We start from the raw sequence: 8,435 nt of genomic DNA, 5'->3' as shown, positions 1-8,435 counted from the left end.
CCGGGCGTCGTCTCCTTTCCTCTCGCTCCTCCCCAGCGTGGGAACCCGGCCCTGGCTCCCCAGGGCTGGGCAGCTGGGAGCGTACGGAAGGTTTCTCAGGAGAGGAAGGAGACCCAGCCCAAGCCGGAGTCCCGGAAGAGGGACCGCCTGTCTGAAGAGCCCCGACCGCGTGGGGATGCAGAGACCACTTACTCGGTGGCTTCGCACACCTCGGGGCTGTGCTTGCGGATCTCTAGCAGCTCCAGGGTGCCCCTCGCAAATCCGCACTGCGAAGGGAGAAAGAGAGCGGGCGTCAGGGGTGGCAGGCGGTGAGCGGGAGAGGGGACCCTGCAGTGGCACCTGTGGGTCCCCGCACGAGTGCACCCTGGGCACTCGCGGCAGCGGCACTTACGCTTGGGTCGCTCGTGTCTACCTGCTCAACAGGCTGGGCGGGACGCTGCGTGCCTCGGAAACTGTATCGCCCGCGTCGCTCCCAGACAGTCCTCCTTGCCTTTGTCTCTCTGTGTCTATCTGTGTCTCCCTCTTTGATCACCCCAAAGGAACCCTTGCAGTTCCTTTCCATAAGCCATTCGATTTTTTCAAACCTCTCCCCGCCTCCTCCCCTTCTCTGCACCGAAAGACTGAAAAAGAAAGTAGCAGCGAAAACGCACCATGGTGAGATCACGCAGGGCTGGGGTCCCTAGGCTCCTCCAGGCGCTCCCTCCCCCACAGGTGTCCTCCGCCTGGGTTTGTTCCAGACTGCTCGCTGCTCTAGCGCAGGAAAAGTGTAGGAAAACTCTGCACTGAAACCTGCTTCTGGAAAACTGACTCTGCGCTGAGTCCCACCCACCAGGCTCAGACTAGGGCAGGGGAACTGAGTCCTGGTCTCTGCAGCCGCCCAATCGCCATACCAGCAATTACTGTGTGGAGACAGAGACCTGGGGCAGGGGACCAAAATAAAAAAAAAGAGAGAGAAAGGCAAAAATTGGAGGGGACTCCAGGAAAATTTGGCCCACTTAAAAAGAAAAACAAAACACATGTCTTCTCCACTATGCACTGGTCCAGAGAAACTGTAGTTTTCCACAGTTAAAAACTCCAACATTTCTGCTGGGAAGTTGACATCTGTGCTGATGACATTCTTGTCCTGGTTTTCAGATTTGAAGCCAATCTACTCATTTGCAGATGCAATTTTATGGTTACAGAGATTTTACATATTTTCAGTAAGGTCTGGCTTCTGCCTGGTTCAATGCATTTAGTTCTATTTGTTACCGATGTGTGTGTTGTGATACTATGCTTTTAGTCACCTTTCTGACTTAAAAAAATCCCATCATGCTGTTCCGTTGTGAATTAACAATTAATTATGATCTTTATGTGATCCCTTTTCAATTCAGTTCAATTCATGGTTATCTTCCTCTTTTATATCTTCCCCAAATACACCATCTAATCTGGTCCCATTTTAAGCTCATCACATTTGCAGACTTTCTCCCAGTCTTGCATACTGTGATTGCCTCACAGTGAACATTAATCAGAATCAGGAAAAAAATACATTTAAATAAGTCAGGAACAGTTAAGAAAGTCAGCAATGTAAGCACAGGTAGCCACAGAAACTTTTGCCTTCCTGCCATCTCAGAAACTTCTCTTCCTCTACATTTAACCCATGATACTCTCTTAGATCAGCAGGACATTTGTACTAAGAATATTTAGAACTTCAGATGTAGAAGAAAACTTTTAAAAAATACACAGTAATTCATTAGTAAAAGGAAGAGGGAAGTCATACTATTTTTAAGTAGATTAAATGCTACGAACATTCAGAAGAAAATGAGATAGTGTCTGACAGCGTTCATAAAGGAACAGTATTAGAGATAGGACTTGAAGGATTGGTCATATTTGAAAAAAGATAAAATAGAGGACGTTTTTGTTGTTTTTGCTTTTTTGTGACAGAGGGAAACTTGTGAGCAAACATATAGAGATTGGAAAGGCATGGCACTTTTATTCAAGAAACAAGGAGTAATACCATCTGGTAAAAATAAAAAGTACATAAAGAAAAGTGTAGGAAGATATGGTGGAAAGATAGGCCGGTTCAGATGCCTGATCCACAGTTGTCATGTGTTGCAGGCTTGTATAAAGACTTTGTTGTTGCTGTTGTCTTCCCCTACTGATACCATTACCAATATTCCTTTCATTCTGGAACATGATTTGTTTAACCCATTAATTTCTACTTTCACCATTCTCAAGTTTTATAGCACACCAAAGTCCTTGATTAGTATTGCATTTAACCCCAGTACATTCTGCCAAGAGCTACTGAGTTTTACCAAGGGTAGACCCTCAACTGGAGAATATCTTGTCTTCTTCCTCCTTTGTCCTTTCTGACTGTCAGACAATGGGTAAGAAGAGGAAGCAACCAATCTAAGCATAAGGGTGGCTAGAACCACCAAAAGGTGACGGCAAAAGACATTCTGTAATCTGGATGTTTGATATGCTCTAAAAAAGTAACAAGAGTTCCTTGATGTTAGGGAAGTACTAATCTTCACAGCCTAATTTCCTAGCAATGAACTTGGTTCATAACGGGATTCACTAAAATGCCTGCTGAGTGGATAAATGAATACCTGAATATTTCATCATCTTCCAGCTCTAGTCTTCTTTCTTATAGTTGACTTATGGGTTAAAACTTTCCTCCACTTTATTGAGAATAAGAAAGTTGTCATGACAACTTAATAAAAATGTTAACAAGGAAAATTATTCAGTGTAAAGCAATCTCCCTAGCCATGTTAGTGCTGGCAGAAAAGCTCAGGATATTTTTATTTCCTCTCAAGATGCTTTGTTTTTCTTGTACCTACAACCCACAATTGACAACAGTACGAGAGCATTTAAATGTAGGTTACTTTCACACTTGCAAATGAAATGACAATGGCAACTAGAGATAGTATCTAAATCCTTGCTATTCAGATTATGGTTTCTATGTTAGCAGTATACCATAACCTACAATCTTGTTGGAAGTACAGAAGTTCAGGCCCCTCTCCAAACCAACTGAATCAGAATATCCATTTAACAGAATCCTCAAGTGATTCCTATGCACATTAAAGTTTGAAAAACACTGATCTACTATCGAGGTATTAAGTATGATAAGCCTCAAAACACATTGTATGAATCTTTCTAAATTCAGGGATTTTTTAGAACCCGCATCTTTATTTTTCTGGGTTACTATTGCCATGTCAGTTCAAATAAAGTAATGGGACTAATGGTTTCATCTCTACTGACTTTGTGGACCATAATAAATTCATAAACCAAGGGGAATTAAGAAAGAGATAGAGAACAGAAAAAGAGTAGAAATGAGAGAAGTGTTACATATATGTCAGGGGCAGAGCTTTGTTTTATTTTTAGCAAACAAACTATGGATTGTATTGTTTACCAAATTAGGATAACCTCTCAAGTATAAGAAAAATAAGATAAACTTCTGGCTCCTTATTTCCTCCTTTCCTTAGTATTATTCATTTTAAATTTGTTTTAACGTACCTGGTGAGATAAAGTTTACACTGGTAACTTGCAGTAAGATGATGCAAAGACTCCAAAATGTCTCTTTTGTATGAATGTAAAGCTTTAGTTAGAAAAACTAGATCTTATTAGGTTGGAGTCCACACATTTCTAGTCCTGGTACAGACATTCACGAAGCAGCCTGGACTAGAAGAGATTCTGATGGTAACAGAAATGTTGTTCACTATATTTTTGCCAAGGAATTGGTGTTTGTGAGCAGTAAATACAGTGGTAGGTAGAATAATGGCATTCCAAAGATGTCTACCTGCTCATCCTTAGAACCTGTCAATATGCAATTTTACATGGCAAGAGAGAAGTAAGGATGCAGATAGAATTAGGGTTACTAATCAGCTAGTCTTGGGATGGGAATATTATTCCAGATTAGGTGGGTGAACCCATTGCAATCAAAGGGGTCCTTGTAAAAGAAAGATTAAAACAATAGAGTCAGAGTGATGTTATGTTAGAAAGACTTGATCAGCAATCTCTGGCTTTGAAAATAGAAAGGGGGCCAGGTGCAGTGGCTCATGCCTGTAATCCCAGCACTTTGGGAGGCCGATGCAGGTGGATCACCTGAGATCAGGAGTTCGAGACCAGCCTGACCAACATGGTGAAACCCCATCACTGCTAAAAATACAAAAAATTAGCTGGACATGGTGGCAGGTGCCTATAATCCCAGCTACTCAGGAGGCTGGGGCAGGAGAATCACTTGAACCTGGGAGGCGGAGGTTGCAGTGAGCTGAGATCACACCATTGTACTATAGCCTGGGTGACAAGAGTGAGACTGTCTCAAAAAAAAAAAAAAAAAAAGGAAGCAAAAAAGAAAGAAAACAAAAAAGGGCTTAGCCAAGGAATGTGTGCAGCCTCTAGAAGATGAATAAAGCTAGAAAATTATCCTCTCTTAGAGTCTCTGGAACAGAAAATAGCCCTGCCATCACGTAGGTTTTAGTCTAATGAGACTCATTTCAAACTTCAGACTTCCACAAATGTATGATAATAAATGTGTGTTATTTTAAGCCCTAAGTTTGGGGGTAATTCATTACAATAGTAATAGGAAACTAAATGTCAAAGTGTCTTTGGTGTTGGGCAATGACAAAGGCCGGAAGAATTGTGTGGAGCCAGCATTTTAAAAACCTAGATTGCCCTGAACACAATGTTAGTAGAAATGTGGATGTTAACTCTGCTAGTGAGGCCTCAGAAGAAAGTAAGAGGCATGGTAGAGAAAATCTGCATCATCTTAGGGAATATATAAATCATCATAAATTATCATGAACACACTGCTGATACAAATATGGACATTAAAAGTGCATTGAACAGGATACAGGTGGAAATGAGAAAAGTGTTACTGGAAATTGTAGGAAAGGAGATCCTCAGTTGATATGGTTTGGCTGTGTCTGCATTCAAATCTCACTTTGAATTTTAACAATCCCCACATGTCAAGGGAAGGGCCAGGTGGAGATAATTGAATCACAGGGCAATTTCCCCCATACTGTTCTCCTGGTAGTGAATAAGTCTCACGAGATCTAATGGTTTTATAAATGGGAGTTCCCCTGCACAAGTTGTCTTTCTTGTTGCCATGTAAGACGTGGTTTTGCTCCTCCTTTACCTTCTACCATGATCGTGAGGCCTCCCCAGCCATGTAGAACTGTGAGTACATAAAACCTCTTTTTCTTTAAAAATGATCCAGCCTCAAGTATGTCTTTATTAGCAGGGTGAGAACAGACTAATATGTCAGTATATGGTGGCAGAAAACTTAGCCGAATTATGTCTCACAGATATGTGGAAATATTGATCTTGAATATTTAACTGAGAAGATTTTTAAGCAAAATGGTGAAGGCACAGCCTACTTTCTTCTTGTTATTCATTGTAAAATGTGAGAAAAAAGAGGAAGATTGAAGGAAGAACTGTTAAGCCAAAAGGAACCAGAACTGGGAAATTTATGTGGGAAATCCTCAACCTATCCACACTGCAAATTATGCTATGTCATCTTTTGTCATGGTAAACATGTCTTTTTACTTTGCAAGTCTGAGAGATTTTATCATTTCTCATATTTGAAAAGCCTGCTACATGTCTAGATACAAAAGACCTCTATATGTTTAACTTATGTTAAAATAATAGTTATACCGACTCTTTTAGTTACTAATAGTTAGCCCTGATATCATTTCATAGGCACTAGTGTTCCATAAATTGTATGCACTTTGAATTAAAACAAAATGGCATCCTGTAGGCCCTGACATATTTAATGCTGTTTCAAAAATACTCCATCATAGAAGTAACTTACAAATTCAATGATTTTGGAATATTGAAAAAATGTAGAGTGGTTACAGTGTCATATAAAAAAGTAAGATGAATGAATTAATGGCTACTGCAAAATAAATGTTTTCGAAACTTGTTCAAAGGTGTTTTTGAGTGTAACTCAAGATATTTCAGCACAAAATATCTCAAACAAGTTGATCAGTTTCAAAAGAAAGCTTCAGCCATACGAAGAAATTATGTCTGTTTAAAAAAAAAAAAAAAAAAAGAAAATCCATGGAAAGATAGCTGTAGTTAAGCTCTCATTCTAAGTTGGTTCAACAACACTCTGTTCTCAATATATTTTTTTTCCTCTAGCTTAGTACTCATTCCCTATCTTGCTTCTTAAGAAATTTCTAGACTTTGCAAAATAGTTGGCCATTTGAAGACAGAGTCTGTGTTTTATGAGTCTTTGACTTTACTTTTTTTTTTTTTTTTGCATAGAAAACTAATGCCAGGTGCCAATCAAAGAAAAAAATTATCAAAATAAGGACGAATGATCTCTTTGCTGTTGTTCTAACATTTTAATTGTCAAGAGATAATCATCGTTAATCATAATAGTTAACATAATAGGATGATAATTATCCACCAGGCATTATTCTAAGCACTTTGTATGCATTGCATTATCTGCTTCCCCTAAAATCCCTTTGAAGGTGAGCATCATTATCATGTCAGCTTTACAGATGAGAAAATTGGGGTGTAGGGAGATTAAGCATCTTTCCCAAAATCACACAGCTAGGAAGTGGCAAAATTAGGACTCAAACTCAGGCAATCTGGCTCATAAGCCTGGGGTATTAATAATTCTGGTTACTCTGAAAGGTGCTTGCGAATTATCAAAATAACGATCACCAGTTCAGATTTATTAAGTCATATTCTTTGAGTAGGCTCTAGAAACCTGTATTTTAACAAGCGTCTGTAGATCATTCTGAGAGTTGAGGATCATACAAACACTAAAAATGTCAAGATTGTAATCTTATTGAAGAAACCTTTGGGCGTTTGCACTCTGGTGATGCCATTATATAATAGGCTTGAGTTTTCAACATTAGCACATCAAACTGATCTCTTGATGTCTTTGCTTAACATTAATTTCAGCTACTAAGAGACTAGTGGGGAATGAGTTTCAATAGCTTGATTTCCTAATAGAATGGCTAACTACATAGGTGTCTTGTGTTTTCATTTAATTTTGCATTTGTAGAAAAGGAGGGAAGAAGGGGAGGGAGGGAGGAAGGGAAGGAGAGAGAAACTTAACTGAAGCAGGTCAGCAAAGCACTGGAAATATGTTCAATAAAGTTACTTACAAAAGAAAATATTAAGGAAAATATACTCAGGTAATTTTCTCCCGATTCTTCAAATGTCACAAAAGTTGTCTTATTCGTGCTTCCTTTCATGGCACAACCTATTCAAAAGTAATCGTTGATTAAATGAAAGCCTTTTACAGAGAGTTGAAAATTTTTAACGTCTTCTATTTTTAAACACTGGACACATAAACAACCTGAAAACTCCTGAAGCTGAAGCTCCAAACATCTTCCTCAACCATATGGCTGTCTGCTAGTTCAGGAGGTCTTGCATAGCTGAGTTGAAATAGAGTTAAAAACATAACAGCCTTAAAAGAACATCACATTTACTCAAAATTATTATAGAAGAGGGTTTTTTTTGTTGTTGTTGTGGAGATTATGAGCATGAGCCCTTGTATTTTAAGAAATATTCCAAAGTAATATGAGCTTCTGATCTGTAGGAAAGAGGAAGTCATCTGTATAAAAAGACAGTTTGTAAACTTACAAATAATTTTTTTAAAGTAGCCTTTATTTGCTAAAGTACCATCTCTTTAAAAATATTATGAGATAAAACATTTTCTACTTCTTAGATTATACTTTCATAACTTAAAGCTACAAAATATGGTATGAGAAAAATAATATGCCAAATTAAGCTGTCCTGTAAAAATAAGCCCAGGAAATTTTCATTATTCTTACACAGGACACTCACTAACTGGGGATGTTTTGTATTAATGAGCTAATGTAACTGTGTCAGAAACATTTAATGAATGGGTATGCGTTTTGCTTTTGATTCTCACTGTGCCTTAGAAGTCAAACTGTTTTCTTTGAACCTAGCTCCTAAGTGAGTTTCATGGCTGCTGCTTCTCCTGGAAAAAGGGAAGCACATAGATCTCAAAACTGTAAAAGGCAGCCAAAAACACTGAGATACTCTTAAATGATAGTCTCAGCAGACAGGGCCAAAAGGCATATCCTGAGCCATGGTTTAAAAAAAGAAAAAAGAAACTGATTCAAGTCTGAAAGTAAAGAGAACTGTTTTGACATAGGGAAAAGGCAAATTATGCAGAGGCAGGCTTGTTGAAATCTCATTTTATGAAAATGACAGCTATGGCTGCCGCTCTCATATTTATAAAATACTTTGTTTAAACAGTTGACAATATTACCTAAGAGAAATAACGTCTTAGCAAATCTCTTTCTTATTACTTTTGAGAGTATTCTATTTTGGTCTCATTGTAAAATTAATGCAAGGAGCTTTCCCTTTCCAACACTATGGAAGATGTGCAGAGAAACCCTTTCTAGTGCTGAAAAGCTGACAGGCTGAATAAAAATTTAAATATGCTTTTAAGGCTTAACCAGGCTGCCTGT

At 38.7% G+C, this 8,435-nt stretch overlaps 1 protein-coding gene across 5 annotated transcripts in view; it reads right to left on the bottom strand.

Annotated features, from left to right (window-relative positions):
• The window catches only part of GUCY1A3 (guanylate cyclase 1, soluble, alpha 3), a 75,228-nt gene extending 74,322 nt beyond the window's left edge, over positions 1-906 (bottom strand). For 2 of the 5 annotated variants that reach the window (XM_011970491.1, XM_011970489.1), the window contains exons 1-2: positions 392-889; positions 193-266 (exon numbers count right to left, since the gene is read on the bottom strand). The gene's annotated coding sequence lies outside the window, so the exon portion shown is untranslated. Of the gene's footprint in view, positions 1-192; positions 267-391 lie in introns of all 5 variants that reach the window. The other 3 variants (XM_011970485.1, XM_011970487.1, XM_011970488.1) reach the window with 3 other exon arrangements.
• Positions 907-8,435: the final 7,529 nt, after the last annotated feature.

This window comes from Mandrillus leucophaeus, unplaced genomic scaffold (assembly GCF_000951045.1).
Source record: "Mandrillus leucophaeus isolate KB7577 unplaced genomic scaffold, Mleu.le_1.0 Scaffold95, whole genome shotgun sequence".
In the NCBI taxonomy this organism is placed as follows: domain Eukaryota; kingdom Metazoa; phylum Chordata; class Mammalia; order Primates; family Cercopithecidae; genus Mandrillus; species Mandrillus leucophaeus.
This window is presented reverse-complemented; position numbering and strand designations above follow the sequence as displayed.